Below are 14,691 nucleotides of genomic sequence, written 5' to 3' on the forward strand. Positions count from 1 at the left end.
CTTTCTTAACTCCATTCTTTTTTTTTTTTTTTTTTTTGAGACAGAGTCTCTCTCTTTCGCCCAGGCTGGAGTGCAGTGGCCGGATGTCGGCTCACTGCAAGCTCCGCCTGCCGGGTTCACGCCATTCTCCTGCCTCAGCCTCCCGAGTAGCTGGGACTACAGGCGCCCAACACCATGCCTGGCTAATTTTTTTATATTTTTAGTAGAGACGGGGTTTCACCGTGTTAACCGGCATGGTCTCGATCTCCTGACCTCGTGATCCACCCGTCTCGGCCTCCCAAAGTCCTGGGGTTACAGGCCTGAGCCACCACGCCCGACCTTCTTAACTCCATTCTTAATCTTAATCAGATGGGCCTAGAAAACTATGAGACTGAGGCTAATGTGATGTTTTTCAAGCCACTCTTACATGGATTTGCATGAACTTTGGTGCAAAGGCTTTGAGCCATCTGTTTTACATAATAAAATGACTATTACCTCTACTTCAGGATTAGGGTTTCTATAATGATGAACTCACTGGGTCATGGTACAGTGCAAAGTGTCCCTTGGATTTATGCCTCAGCATTTAATTCTTCCCACCTCAGAAAAAAACAGTGGAGTTGGAAAGGTTGACCTCTATAGTCTATTCCATTTTTAAACCTCTAGAATCCAAAAATCAACAGTTCAGGGTACAAATAATGCCAGTATACAAACTCTTCCAGAGAAACGAGTAAGAAGGAAATCATCCCACCACTCATTTTATGGAGCGCTGATAGCAAAACCAGACAAGAGCAGTAAAAGAATGAAAAATCAGACAATTCTATGGGTGAACATAGAAGCAATAATCTAAAAGCAATTTTAATCTAGCAAACCTACTTGAAAACAAACAAACATCAGAACCAACTGAGATATCTGAGGAGTGCAAGGTTTGCTAAACACCAGAGAAATCATCACATTAAAAAACTGAAGTAGAGGCCGGGTTCAGTGGCTCACACCTGTAATCCCAGGACTTTGGGAAGCCAAGGCAGGAGGACTACTTGAGCCCAGGAGTTTGAGACCAGCCTAGGCAACAAAGCGAGACCTTGTCTCTACAAAAAAAATCAAAAAATTAGCCTGTGGTTCCAGCTACATGGGAGACTGAGGCAGGAGGATCACTTAAGCCCAGGAGTTCAAGGCTGCAATGAGCCATGTTTATGCCACTGCACTCCAGCCTGGGTGACAGAGAGAGACCCTGTCTCAAAAAACAAAAACTGAAGAAGAAAAAAGGCACATAATCATTTCAGTAGAAGCAGAAAAAAAATAAAAAGATAACATTAGAAATCTATGAATACAAAGGACTTTCTTAATCTAGAAAAAGCACCTACAAAAATGTAACAAAATGCTTAATGATGAATCAGTAGAAACAGCTTCTTTGAAAAAAGTAAAAAATGTAGAATTTAAAATATCACTTAAACTAGCATCCACAAATAAAAAGTATCTAGGAATAAAATGAAAGTATATATTCAAGACATCCTCAAACTGATCTACTAATTTAATGCAACTCCAACTACAAACTTGAACGGGGAAACTGAGAAAGAGTAAAAAAGATCAAGGCACTTCTAGAAAATAAATAAAAACAAAAACAAAAGATGGGGTTTGTCTTACCAAAACTACTACAATGCAAGGTATAAAAACTAATGTACTGGCAAACGGGCAGACAAACAGGCAGAAGGGGCAGACTCCACACACCAGAAACCAATGCATGCATTTATGAAACTGATGCATGCTGGCAGCAGCACTGTGAATTAGTGGGAAATGAAGAGATGACTCATTCAATAAACTGTGGTCAAACAATTGCTCATATCTATTTGAGAAAAAATTAAATTGAACCCTATCTCATACAAGACTCAAAAATCAATTACAGATGGGTTAAAAACTCAAATGTGCGAAACTAAAACCTTTCAGAGGATATTTTTATGAACTCAAAATCATAAAGGAGTTTTTTAACTAGACAGAGAAAATATAAACCATAAAGAAAAAGAATGACAGCTTTGGCCATATTAAAATTAAAACTTTTCTAAAACTGGGAGAAAATATTTGCAATCCATATCCAACAAAGGATTTCTATCTAGAATATGTAAAGAAGTCTCAAAATTCAATAGTAAAAAGCAACAGTCCAATCAGAAAATGGGCAAATGACAGATATCTCACCAAGAAAGATATACAGATGGTAAAAAAGCATATGAAAAGATATTCAACAACATTAGCCATGGGAAAATGCAAAATAAAACCACAACAAGATATCACTACACACCTACCAGAAAGGCAAATAAAAAATAATAACACCAAATGCTGGTGAGGGTGCAGAGAAATGTTCATAGTAACTTTATTTTTTATTTTTTTTATTTTTTGAGACAGAGTCTTACTCTGCTGCCCAGGCTGGAGTGCAGTGGCCTGATCTCTGCTCACTGCAACCTCCGCCCTCCCAAGTTCAAGCGATTCTCTTGCCTCAGTCTCCCGAGTAGCGGGGATTACAGGCGCCTGCCACTGCGCGTGGCTAATTTTTGTATTTTTCATAGAGTTTCACCATCTTGGCCAGGCTGGGCTTGAACTCCTGACCTCGCGATCCACCCACCTCGGCCTCCCAAAGTGTTGAGATTACAGACGTGAGCCACCACACCCGGCCATCATAGTAACTTTATTCTTAACAGCCACAAACTGGAAACAACCCTGACATCCTTCAATGTGTGAACAGTTAAACTACAGTACATTTATCCCCTGGCATATTACTCAGGCAGAGGGAATAAACTACTGATACATGCAACTTGGATGGATTTTAAGGAAACAGGCTGAGTTAAAAAAAAAAAAAAAAAAGGCAATCTCAGCCAGGCCTGGTGGCTCATGCCTGTAATCCCAGCACTTTGGGAAGCCGAGGCGGGCAGATCACCTGAGGTCAGGAGTTCAAGACCAGCCTGGCTAACACAGTGAAATCTGTTTCTACTAAAAATACAAAAAATTAGCTGGGCGTGGTGGCACATGCCTGTAGTCCCAGCTACTCGGGAGGCTGAGGCAAGAGAACTGCTTGAACTCGGGAGGCAGAGGTTGCAGTGAGCTGAGATCACGCCACTGCACTCCAGCCTGGGTGACAGAGTAAGACTCTGTCTCAAAAAAAAAAGGGCAGTCTCGTCGGCCAGGCATGGTGGCTCACACCTGTAATCCCAGCACTCTGGGAAGCCGAGGTGGGTGGATCACGAGGTCAGGAGTTTTAGACCAGCATGGCCAACATGGTGAAACCCCACCTCTACTAAAAATAAAATTAGCCAGGCATCTTAGCGCACACTTGTAATGCCAGCTACTTGGGAGGCTGAGGCAGGAGAATTGCTTGAACCCAGGAGGCAGAGTTTGCAGTCAGCCAAGATTGCGCCATTGCACTCCAGCCTGGGCAACAGAGCAAGACTCTGTCTTGGAAAAAAAAAAAAGGCAATCTCAAAAGGTTGCATATTGATGATTCCATTTACATAATATTTATGAGATAAAATTATAGAAGTGGGGAAGAGATGAGTGGTTGCCAGAGGGTTATGGATGGGAGAGGAGTGTGTAGCTACAAAGAGGTAGTAGGAGGGAACCTGTGGCAATGGAACCATGGAACATTTCTCTATCTCGATTGTGAAATTGGTGACATGAACATACACATGTAATAAAATTGTACAAATCCAAAGAAATGCATGTGTAACTGCTTAACTCTAATAAATTACAGTGATTAAACCAGTGTCAATTTTCTAGTTTTCATATTTGTACTACAGTTATGCAATATGTTACCACTGGGGGAAACTGAATGACAGTTTTCAGGACCTCCCTGGACCTTTTTTTGTAACTGCCTATGAATCTATAATTATTTCAAAATAAAAGCTTAAAAAAATTAAAACATCTCTTCATCAAAACATACCATAAAGAAATGGGGGGAGAGGCATCATAAACTGGGAGAAAATATTTGTAAAACATGTAACCAGCAAAACATAAGTATGCAAGAAAAAGCAATCCAGGTTGGGCTCAGTGGCTCACGCCTGTAATCCCAACACTCTGGGAGGCTGAGGTGGGTGGATCACCTGAGGTCGGGAGTTCGAGACCAGCCTGACTAACATGGAGAAACCCTGTCTCTATTAAAAACACAAAAAAATTAGCCGGGCGTGGTGGCACTTGCCTGTAATCCCAGCTACTCGGGAGGCTGAGACAGGAGAATCGCTTGAACCCAGGAGGTGGAGGTTGAGGTGAGCCAGGATCGCGCCATTGTACTCCAGCCTGGGCCACAAGCACGAAACTCCATCTAAAAAAAAAAAGGAAAAAGAAAAAACAATCCAACAGAAAAATGGGCAGAGGTGATGCCCAGAGTAAGGTGCCCCTGCCTCCCAACGAAGTCTCCGCACGTCTGGCAAGGCAGTAGGGGGTGGAAGGAAAATCTTCTCATCCCTTCCGTTATTCAGGCCTTGACAACCACTGTGCAACATCCAACCATGAGACTTTCATATCCTCTGGGAGCTGAGGGGCATGTCCCTCACTATTCTTTTACAAAACCCAATTAGTTGTGATATCTTATCACAGAAGAACCAATTGCCCGAGAATCTGTGGCGAACACATGTTCTCTTCCCTTACTACATGCACACAGCCTGTTACCTGGGATGGAACAGATGACAGTCGTGGATGGGCCCGTCCGCCTCCCATGAGAAGGAAAAATCAAATCACAACACGGTGCTATGGTCTACATGTTGGTATCCCCCCAAATTCACATGTTGGAACCCAGTGCCCAATGTAATAGTATTAACGGTGGGGACTTTGGAAAGTGGTAAGTAATGAGGGCTCCATCCTCACGAATGGGACCAGTGCCCTTATTTAAAAAAAGGCTCAAACAAGCTCCCCAGCCTCCCTACCTTATGTGAGTGTACAGCAAGTAGGTGTCATCTTTGAAGTAGAAAGCAAGCCCAGGCCGGGCGCGGTGGCTCACACCTGTAATCCCAACACTTCGGGAGGCCAAGGTGGGCGGATCATGAAGTCAAGGGTTCGAGACCAGCCTGACCAACATGGTGAAACCCCATCTCTACTAAAAATACAAAAAGTAGCTGTAATCCCAGCTACTCAGGAGGCTGAGGCAGAAGAATCGCTTGAACCTGGGAGGCGGAGGTTGCAGTGAGCCAAGATCACGCCATTGCAATCCAGCATGGGTGACAGAGCGAGACTCCATCTCAAAAAAAAAGAAAGAAAGAAAGAAAGCCCTCACCAGACAGTGAATCTGCTGGGATCTTGAACGTCCCATTCTCCAGAACTGTGAGCAATAAATTCCTATTGTTTATACATTACTCAGTCTAAGGTATTTTGTCACAGCAGCACAGGCAGACTAAAACACATGGTGATGCCAGGAGGTCCAGACGCCAAAGAAAGGGTTATCCTGAGGACACCCCCGACAACTATGGCCTCTTAAAGTACCTCTAATCTCTATCCTTGTACTTCCCCAACCCCAAACCCAACATTAGAGTTGTCTGAGCATGAGTCCCCTATTCAAAACTCTTCACTGGGATTTCCCACAGCATCACAAGTCCTTTTATCGGTGCTTGTGTTAGTCTGTTCTTGCAATGCTATAAAGAACTACCTGAGACTGGGTATTTTATAAAGAAAAGAAGTTTAATTGGCTTGCAGTTCTGCAGACCCTACAGGAAGCATGGCTGGGAAGGCCTCAGGAGACTTACAATCATGGTGGAAGGCAAAAGGAGGCAGGCATGTCCTACATGACTGGAGCAGGATGAAGAGAGCAAAGAGAGAGGTACTACACACTTTTAAACAACCAGAGCTCGAGAGAACTCACTATCCTGAGAACAGCAAGTGGGAAATCTGCCCCCATGATACAATCACCTTCAACCAGGCCCCTCCTCCAACACTGGCGGTTACAGTTCAACATGAGATTTGGTCAGGAACACAAATCCAAACCATATCAGTGTCCCTGTCCAAACCTCCATCTTATGGCACAGGCAACTTCACACCTGTAATGCCACCACATAACCAACTCCTGGCACGTGTCCTTGAACAGGCAACTCCATTTCTCTCTGCCTTCACCCATGCATGCTGCACTTGGAATGTCCTCTCCTAAGGCAAGTTGAGTTATCCTCTGAGACCCAACTCGGATGCCACCTTGGAGCCTTCTATGAACCAAGTGAATTGCTCCTTCTCTGGGACACATTTGAACCACCTCTACTCTCATGCCTAGCCCACTGAATTACACCTAAATCTGGTCCTCTCCCTGACTATAAGATTCCCAAGGACAGGGTCCATTCATCTCCTCTTTAATACTTGGGGTGTGGTACAGTCATACATTAAAACTTTGCTGACTTGGGCCCACTGATGTTACTAAATCAGACTGTGGTTTTTTTTTGTTTTTGTTTTAGATTTATACCTATTTATCCAATGTATCTTTACTGTCCCCAAATTCCAAATTCCACAGTAAGCATTCCAAAAAAGAGGTCAAGCACTCTGGACCTATTTCACCAAATAAATAACACTTCAGTTATATATATCATACAGCCAAAGCTGAGAGCTGTAATTCATATAAACACATACCCAGAAGATCTTAGTGTTTCATACTGAAAATAATGGGCAACAGATTAGAGGTATGGTTGAAGTTTATACCACAAAGATGATGTTTTCGGTGCATAAAATTCTTTGTCTTTAAAATACTGGCATTTTAACGTTCATTTAAATGAAAAATATATTATTAGCTTCTATGTTAATTAAGTTTTAAATCAAGGAACATCCTGAGGCTTTTCTAAATTTTTTTTAACTGATCATTAAAAAGCAAATGTGCACACACACACAAAAAGCAACAATGCATCTTAAATGATTATTTTCCTAGGCCCTCAAAGTTGTTTTCAGGAGGATGCAGCAAGCTCAGTGCCCAGGTTTACAGAATAAATGTTAAAAAGCCTTTGCTACCAGAGCTGGAAATTCAAGTCTAAATTCAGTGGCAGTTTTATTTTGTTGCCTGTTTTTAAGAAGTGTAGGACAACCCAAAAAGATCGATTTTCCAAATATCTGAAAGTATATCATTTACGTAAGTATGCTGAGAAGTTAGAGTATATGATAACTTAAAAATGATGCCTCATCTTCTGTTGTGCATTCTTGAGTCCACCCTCTGAGGCCTGAAAACAAGCATTCTTTCACAATGAGGAGACTTTGATAGGGTATGACCCCACCAAAAATATGATTACATGTGTGTTTTTAGTGGAGCGAGAAAGATCCTAAGAGTCTTAAAAAATTAATTTGGGGAGGGAATGGAAGTAGATTAAACAGTATCACAAGATTGTCCTGTCATTTAAATACAAAGCAGAGATAAACTCTAATAAAGAAAGTCAATGACCTTCTAGATTATTCTGTGGGAAAATCTAAGGCACTCTGAAATTCACATTTGTCTTCTTTCTAGTGATTGCTGGCCTATGTCACAAGCAACTGCTCTCATTAAATAGACCAGAAATTAACTTTAGGCTTCTAATCTCCAGATTTCAAATTTTATCTAGGAAATTATTATGTTTCTTTCTATCATCTTAAAGAACTTTCATTAGTTATGGGAACAGAAACAGAAAACAGCAAAGGCCCTAGAACTTCTGAAGTTGCAGCTATAATTCAAGAATGAGAAATCATTTCACTGTTGTCCTCTCCCAACACATGCACCAATCTTATCACCAAAACAACCAGTATCAAGGAATGAATCACAAACTTAACAAAAGACGGAGGAAAAACAACAAATGAGCGAAGGCTTCACTGGTGACCACTCAGATAAAGTCTGAAAGGCAACTTCAGTGCCAAAAAGAATCAGCTTTTGCTATTATTCAGATGGTAATTCTGAATGCCAGTTTACTTATTTAAAAAAAAAAAAAACAAAACACTTCAGCTTCAACAATGGAAAGAGGATAATGCAAGTAACAAAAAAATTAGAACTTAAAAATCCTTTGTCACTAAATGTAAGTCAAACATTGATACTCTACCAAGAATAATTCCATGGAACAGTCCTTTTAGTTACTCTATACTCTCAACCTAGTCAGCTGACCCATGACCTGAGCCTCCCCTTCCTGCTGTGCCCACAGAAAATACCCACCAGCCACCACATGGGATGCTTTACTAATAGGCAAAATCTAGTAGGTTTTCATTGTTGTTGTTGCTGTTGTTGTTGTTTTGAGACAGGGTCTTGGTCTGTTGCCCAGGCTGAAGTGCAGTGGCGTGATCACAGTTCACTGAAACCTCAACCTACCCAGGCTCAAATCATCCTCCTGCCTCAGCCTCCCGAGTAGCTGGGACTACAGGTGTAAGCCACCATGCCCGGTTAATTTTTGTATTTTTTGTAGAGATGAGGTTTTGCCATATTGCCCAGGCTGTTCTCTAAGTCTTGAGCTCAAGCACTCCACTCGCCTCAGACTCTCAAAGTGCTAGGATTACAGGTGTGACCCCGCTGTGTCCAGCCTGAATCTAGTTTTTATTTAATACCTAGTCAGAAACAGACATAGGCACCCACACGTGGTACATGTCCTTAGGTTCTTGTAAAACTCATCCCTTCAAACTCTGACTTTGTATGACCTGAAGCAGGCTATTCAACTCCTTTAATTCTCTGGTTTTCTTACCTCTGAAATGGGATAATAACAACAGTTTCTATTTCATGGCTCCTGTAAGGATTACATGAGATCAGATATATAATTATGGAGCCTAGTGCCTGATACACAGTGGGTGATCAGTCTGTTAAACAGAATCATTTTAACAAGAGTACAAGCAAACAGCACATGATCAATCCACTTTGTAACCCAAGAACTCTGAAAACTAATGTTTTCCAGTCACCTTTACATAGAAAAAAAAGTTCTGATAATCATTAATGAAATAGTTTTACAATCTAATCACTTCAAAGCAAAAACTGTTATGATGGAGAACAGATCACTGGTTGCCAAAGGTGAAGGGGTAAGGAGCACTACAACGGGGTGGCAGAAGGGAAGTTGGGGAGGAAGGAGCCGATGGAACTGTCCCATGTGCTGATTTCGATAGTGGTTACAAAACTCAATGCACTGATTAAAACTCTGAAAACTACATACCCAAGAATAATTTTATTTTACATAAATTAAAAATAATTTGTATTTATTTTTTAGTTTCTAGGTTTTTCTTGAGACAAAGTCTTGCTCTGTCGCCCAGGCTGAAGTGCAGTTGCACTATCTTGGCTCACTGCAACCTCTGCCTCGTGGGTTCAAGCGACTCTCCCACCTCAGCCTCCCAAGTAGCTGGGATTACAGGTGTGCGCCACCATGCCCAGCTAATTTTTGTATTTTTATTAGAGACGGTTTCACCATGCTGGCCAGGCTGGTCTCAAACTCCTGACCGCAAGTGATCTGCCCGCCTCAGCCTCCCAAAGTGCTAGAATTACAGGCGTGAGCCACCGCACTGGGCCCAGAATAATTTTTAAATGCAAAAAAAAAAAAAATCCAATCTTTTCCAAGTAGACGATAAATCAGCAGTGACACAAATGAATTTCTATGTCCAAGATATTGTAACAGCCATATTGTATATATTATCCTATAGTTAACATCAGTCAAATCCAATTTTAAACCACCTCTGATTAATTCAAGCACAAAATGTCAATACTAAAATAAATACAAGTAACCGCTTTTACATAATAGAAGCAAAAAGACTTTAGAAATACACTTACATCACTCAAAATGTAAGTGGTACTCCCCGTTTCCCTGACAAAGGAGAGTTTTATAACATTATAGGGTTGGCTTTATAGCTCTCTACTTTGCTACCTAATAAGTAGGTTTCTTCATGTGCATGAATTATTGTCCTCAATCTCTAAAAAGTAGACTTGAGGTTTAATACAGCTTTAAATGATTAGACATGTACATGTCAAGAACTAACTATACACTTAAAAGTCAATGCACACATTTTGCATTTTTAAAAAGCCGTGTTTCATTCACAAAACATTAATTCATAAACTACATAACAGCAAAAGTGAAGTTTTAATACAAACATGCTTTACAACTATCACCTCTTGGTTTCACTCTACACAGAAGGCTTCATTACCAAATAATTAAACTTCTAAAAAAATTGTCAGGCCAGGCCCCTGGCTCATACTTGTAATCCCAGCACTTTCAGAGGCCAAGGTGGGAGGATTGCCTCAGTCCAGGAGTTTGAGGCAGGTCTGGGTAACATGGCGAAAACTCATCTCTAGTAAAGATACAAAAAATTAGCCAGGCACAGTGAGGCACACTTGTAGTCCCAGCTACTCAGGAGGCCGAGGCACGAGAATCACCTGAACTCAGGAGGCTGAGGCACGAGAATCAGCTGAACCTAGGAGGTGGAGGCTGCAGAGAGCTGAGATCACACCACTGCCCTCCAGCCTGAGAGTGGGACCCAGTCTCAAAAAAGTGAAAAAAGAAAAAAAATTTTTTTAATTAAAATAAGCTAGAGAAGAACAAAGCAATGTGAGAATGAGTATTATAAAAATAAGAACAAACCAAATGTCCATCAATTGGTGAATGTGTAAACAAATTATTATATATCTACACAATGGAATACCGCTAAGTAATTAAAAAGGAATAAACTATCGAAACTCCCAACAACAAAGATGATTCTCAAAATAATTATGATGGCCAGGCATGGTGTGGCTCATGCCTGTAATACCAGCGCTTTGGGAGGCTGAGACAGGAGGATCGCTTGAGACCAGGAGTTCAAGAGCAGCCTGTATAACACAGCAAGATCCTCTCTAAAACAAAATAAAAATTAAAAAAAAAAAATGATGATGATGATGATGATGAAAAAAGTCAGACTAACCCCTACCCCCTAAAAAGCACACACTCCAAGACTGCAGTTAGATAAAAACCTAGGAAATGCGGTCGGGCATGGTGGCTCACTCCTGTAATCCCAGCACTTTGGGAGGCCAAGGTAGGCAGATCATTTGAGGTCAGGAGTTCGAGACCAGCCTGACCAACATGGTGAAACCCCATCTCTACTAAAAATACAAAGAAAAATTAGCCGGGCGTGGTGGAGGGTGCCTGTAATCCCAGTTACTTGGGAGGCTGAGGCAGGAGAATAGCTTGAACTCAGGAGGCGGAGGTTGCAGTGAGCCAAGATCGCACCATTGCGTTCTAGCCTGGGTGACAGAGGGAGACTTTGTCTCAAAAAAAAAAAAAAAAAAAAAAAACACCTAGGAAATGCAATGCAAACTTATCTACAGTGATAGATCAGAGGTTTCCTGGAAGAGGAGTGGCTGGAGGGATGACAAAGGGGCAAGAGGAAACTTTTAGGGGTGATGGATACCTTCATTATCTTGTTGAGGTGATGGTTTCACTGGCATAAACATATCAAATTGTACACTTCAATATGTGCATTAACTGTATAACAATTATACCTCAATAAAGCTGTTTAAAAAATACAGAAAAAAAAAATCCTCTTCCTGGCCTGGTATATTGTGTTTAGATCACCCTCTTTTCCAAACAAGCTCATATCCTGAAAAGTCACAGAACTGTAATACCTTTCCACTGGTGATTTGCATGCATAAACAAAACCTTAAAACCCAGAAATTTAATTATAATAAAATTTAACAATAGTTAATTAATATTTACATGGCTGAACTATGTGCTAGACACTGTTACAAGCATTTTTCTTATATTAATTTATCTAACGCTCACATCAACCCTATTTTACAGATGAGGAAACTGAGGTAATGAAGGGATAAGTTTTCTGATCAAGGTCACAAAGCTGATAAGCAGAGGAGCTAGAATTTGAACCCAGGGAGTCTAGCCCTAGAGTTAATTTCCTAACCCATCACGCTCTACTGCCACACACAATATAAGGGATGTTAACACTAGAAGCAACGAATATTGCACTTGTAAAATACTTTTCTTTCTCACACTCACAGAATATACATATTCACTATAATTGGCAACACCACATGAAACTAAATAAAAAACAACAGTGGCCTTATTTTCTTTTCCCAATTAATAGATGGAGGGAGAAGCAGAAAGCCTGGACAACTTTCTTAGGACACAAAGCAAATAATTGGCAAGTTGACCAGTTACTGGGAAGCTGGTTCCTTACATTCTTAATCCAATTCTTTTCATGGTTTTCAAAATCCCGATTATTTTAAGTAACATCAGAAGGGAGAGAAAATCGAACATAACAACAAAAAACGTAAAAGTTGTTTCTGTTTTCTCATACTCTTTACTGACTCAGTTTCATCCAGAGGGTCTCAGTCTCTGCAGATACAGGTCTGGAGTCTGTTTTTAAAGCTCCCAGGTGAATGTTATGTGCAGCCAAGGTCGAGAACTCTTGATTTAGATTTCTCATTACAGAAAGCCAGAAGGCGGCTGGGTGCGGTCTCTAATACCCGCTATCCTCCACTTTGACAGGCGGAGGCGGAAGGATCACTTGAGCCCAGGAGTTGGAGGTTACAGTGAGCTATGATCCCGCCACTGCACTTCAGCCTGGGCAACAGGGTTATACCCTGTCTCAAAAAATAAAAACATATATGAAATAAAACAAAATGGGAAGACAGAAGAAAGCAAGGTGCCACAAAAAGCTTTGGTAAACCAAGGCCCAGTGTTTTCCAAGTCAGTATTGAACTGCTGTCCACATGCAAACTTTGAGTTCAACTTTCAATAAATTAAAAGCACATATGTATACAAGATATGAGAAAGCAAGAAGCACAGTAAACAACTTTTTTAAAAAAACGCAAGCCAGTGGTAAATTGGATGTTAAGACTTACAGAGAAAACCCTACATTTGGGATGTTATGTCATAACAGAAGTTACATAAAAGTATATTGGGATGACAGAATCTCTTTTCAACTTTTTGGAATGCTAAATTGATGCTCAAACATCAAGTCAATGAAGTAAAAGCACAGAAAAACCTGTCAAATATCCACTGCATTTAGAACATGGAATAAATTGATAATACACTATGAATCTAGTTAAGAAGCACGGGTTGAAGAAAGCATGGGCCAGGCCGGGCGCAGTATCTCACGCCTGTAATCCCAGGACTTTGGAGGCCGAGGCGGGTGGATCACCTGAGGTCAGGAGTTCAAGACCAGCCAGGCCAACATAGCGAAACTTCGTCTCTACTAAAATTACAAAAATTAGCCGGGGGTGATGGCGGCGCGCGCCTGTAATCCCAGCTACTGGGGATGCTGAGGCAGGAGAATTGCTTGAACCTGGCCAGAGGAGGGGGAGAGATGGCAGTGAGCCAAGATCGCGCCACTGCACTCCAACCCGGGCAACAGAACGAGATTCCATCTAAGGGAAACAAACAAACAAAAAAAAGAAAACAAAAAGAAAGAAAGGGCTGTATCTTTAGCCCATGCCCTGAATCAATGTTCCTTGAACTTTAAGGTGCCCTTCTTGAGGAAGATTCTGATTCAGCAGCTCTGGAGTGAGGCATGAAGTGTAATTCTAACAAGCTCCCAGAGGATGCTGATGCTGCTGGTAGGTGGACCAAACTTTAAACAACAAGGCCCTAAGTAACTGGAATATTGGTTGTAACACTAGCTAACTGGCTTACAAATATCGTTATGTCTAGGATCCAAGAAGTAAGTGTCAATACCATTAATTCCTACTCCCGGCCAAAAAAAATTAAAAACTAAAACTAAAAAACAGGGTTCAGGGGAAGGAGAAAGCAAATACTTGTCTAGCAGTGCTAAGAACCATAAAATACTGTTATTTGTCTCAACCTAGTAGATGTCAAGGTGATCAAGTGTAGGCTCCATGAGTTAATGGATTTTTTTAGTTAACTGCTGAATCCTTATGGCCTAGCACAAACTAGGTACTCAAGAAATGCACTGAATAAATGAATGAATGGGAAGTATATACAAACGCAATCTGTATTTACGTCACATCCCCAAAAATGTCTGGGAAGGGGGAGGTATTTGTACTTCTGGATGCAGGTAGCCATGATTTGATACAAATACCTGGCCCATCTACTGCATTCCCTTTCTCCGAAGATAAAGTTAACTTTCCTGAATAGTATTTCCACCTTAAAGCCCATGCTCATGGCACCCTGATGTTTAGCAACTTTTTGGCTTTTTGAAAACAATGAAGAAAGGTGGAAGTAGAGGGAGAAGGATTCGGAAAAGTCTCAAAAACTCAAAGCAAAAAACCAGAAGGGAGGAGATGGGCAAACAGTTCAGTTCACTTGAAGGAACATCTGAGGTTGTCAGAGGTCCATGTGCTTACCTATGATGGTGGCGGGGTTTGGGCTCGGGCTTTTATATGTTTTGTTACTGTCCAGGGTCACTGGTGGAGTAGTACCTGGCTGTGGGAACTCGGACTACACAGGTAGCCGGCGCTGCAGCCAACCTTCAGAAGCTTAGAGGAAGCACTTGCGCGCCTACTTCCTACTTCCCAGGGTCTCCGCGCGCTTTTGAGAATTCAGCCGCCGCCCAAACACAAGATGATCTGGGCAGCTTCGCTGTTGGATTGAGGCCACCGCCAGGATTTAAGATGGCAGCGAAACACTTCGATGGCCCGCGGAATCTGCCCAAAAGAAAAATGGCCTCTGTTCAGAATATCGCGGCTTTCAAAGTGGGCCCAAAACAAAAACGGCGCCGGACGCAGGCTATTTAAAGGCTGGGAACCCAATGACTATGATTAGCAAGTAACGAATCACGGTAACTCACAGTGCTAGCAGTTGAACTGATCGAGAGAAAAAAACCGCTTTTCTGTGGTATGTCTTC

General features: G+C 41.5%; 1 protein-coding gene across 6 annotated transcripts in view; it reads right to left on the bottom strand.

The window, feature by feature from the left end:
* SLX4IP (SLX4 interacting protein) overlaps positions 1-14,354 on the bottom strand; it is a 204,223-nt gene extending 189,869 nt beyond the window's left edge. For 5 of the 6 annotated variants that reach the window (XR_012419160.1, XM_074004774.1, XM_074004772.1 and 2 more), the window contains exon 1: positions 14,192-14,354. The gene's annotated coding sequence lies outside the window, so the exon portion shown is untranslated. The remainder of the gene's footprint in view (positions 1-14,191) is intronic. The other variant, XM_065522761.1, reaches the window with a different exon arrangement.
* Positions 14,355-14,691: the final 337 nt, after the last annotated feature.

This window comes from Macaca fascicularis, chromosome 10, assembly GCF_037993035.2.
Source record: "Macaca fascicularis isolate 582-1 chromosome 10, T2T-MFA8v1.1".
Lineage (NCBI taxonomy): Eukaryota > Metazoa > Chordata > Mammalia > Primates > Cercopithecidae > Macaca > Macaca fascicularis.